This window comes from Stegostoma tigrinum, unplaced genomic scaffold (genome assembly GCF_030684315.1).
Source record: "Stegostoma tigrinum isolate sSteTig4 unplaced genomic scaffold, sSteTig4.hap1 scaffold_185, whole genome shotgun sequence".
Lineage (NCBI taxonomy): Eukaryota > Metazoa > Chordata > Chondrichthyes > Orectolobiformes > Stegostomatidae > Stegostoma > Stegostoma tigrinum.
In genome coordinates this window covers 420860-421407 of record NW_026728125.1, presented here as the reverse complement: position 1 = coordinate 421407, position 548 = coordinate 420860, and positions in this window count along the sequence as shown.

Sequence of the window (548 nt, the reverse complement as noted above, 5' to 3'; positions counted from 1 at the left end):
CCCGCAGCCCGAACCCGCTCACAGGGACTGGCCGCCCGCAGCCCTGACCCGCTCACTGCGAGTTGCCCCCAGCAGTCCTGACCCGCTCACTGCGACTTGCCCCCCGCAGCCCTGACCCGCTGACAGGGACTTGCCCCCGCAGCCCTGACCCGCTCAGAGGGACTGGCCCCCGCAGCCCTGACCCGCTCACTGCGACAGGCCCCCCCGCAGCCCTGACCCGCTCACTGCGACACTGCCCCCCGCAGCCCTGACCCGCTCAGAGGGACTGTCCCCCGCAGCCCTGACCCGCTCAGAGGGCTTGGCCCCCGCAGCCCTGACCCGCTCACTGCGACTTGCCCCCCGCAGCCCTGACCCACTCACAGGGACTGGCCCCCCACAGCCCTGACCCGCTCACAGGGACTGGCCCCCGCAGCCCAGACCGGCTCACAGGGACTGGCCCCCCGCAGCCCTGACCCGCTCACTGCGACATGCCCCCCGCAGACCTGACCCGCTCACTGCGACTTGCCCCCTGCAGTCCTGTCCCGCTCACAGGGACTGGCCCCCGCAGC